The following is a 1,043-nucleotide window of genomic DNA, read 5'->3' as shown; positions in this document are numbered from 1 at the left end:
CTTTTCGTTGAATTTCTTACGGACTGTTTCCGTAAGATCGGAGTGCCAGTTGAACTCTTGCTACAAAACAAACAAAATTTAATAAGTAAATATATTTAAAAAAATGTAAAAACTTTAAAAAAATGAAGAGTTACTATACTGCAAACTGACGAAAGCACAACTCTCGTTCGTCGGAAGGGATCACACTCCACTTTGGATATCCAAAACGGAGCATGGAGTACATCATCTGGTTGATGCTACGGCTAATGCCATTTTTCGACTTGGTGAACCTTTAAAAAAAAATATAAGTTAGCAAGTTAATTAAAGGAAAAAAATATAATGGTACAAATAAAAAAAATACTAATCAAGTGCTATGGCCTCGTCGTGGGTTGGGTTGGAGAACCGGGAGATGCTCTCGACCTGGTTGTTGAACCAATAGATGAACTGGCATGACCCCCGGATCCTGTTGAGCAGCAGCGCGAGGGGCAGCGGGAGCTGGAGCGGGAATATATGCGGAAACCAGGTTTTGTTCATGAGACGATCCCGATGCACGGGAACTGCTCACCGAACTACGTCGAAGACGGGCTGCGGGGCGGGGCTCATCCTCGGCCCTAAAAAAAAATTTAATACATCAAAAATATTTTCATCTCATTTCTATTTTTAATGTTTTCATTTATATACATGATATATATATGTATACACAATTATAAAAAAAAATTTAAATGTTTATAAACGTTTTAAAAAAAAACTATTAAACCTTTTATTATATATGTGTACACAATTATAAAATAATTATACATAGTTTATTACTGGAAACTTATAAAAAATTTTAAAATTTTTATTATACATGATTTATATATATATATATGTATACAAAATTATTAAAAATTTGTAAATATAGAAAAATGTTGTTAAATATTTTTTAAAAATTTTAAAAACGTTTTATTATACATATTTTATTATTGGAAACTTGAAAAACGTTTTTAAAAATCAAAAAACATTTTTTAAAATAAAAAAACGTTTTAAAAACGTTTATAAAAATCAAAAAACGTTTTTAAAAATCA

This window comes from Brassica oleracea, chromosome C6 (genome assembly GCF_000695525.1).
Source record: "Brassica oleracea var. oleracea cultivar TO1000 chromosome C6, BOL, whole genome shotgun sequence".
Lineage (NCBI taxonomy): Eukaryota > Viridiplantae > Streptophyta > Magnoliopsida > Brassicales > Brassicaceae > Brassica > Brassica oleracea.
The sequence above is the reverse complement of the archived record's forward strand: the minus strand, read 5'-3'. Positions refer to the sequence as shown.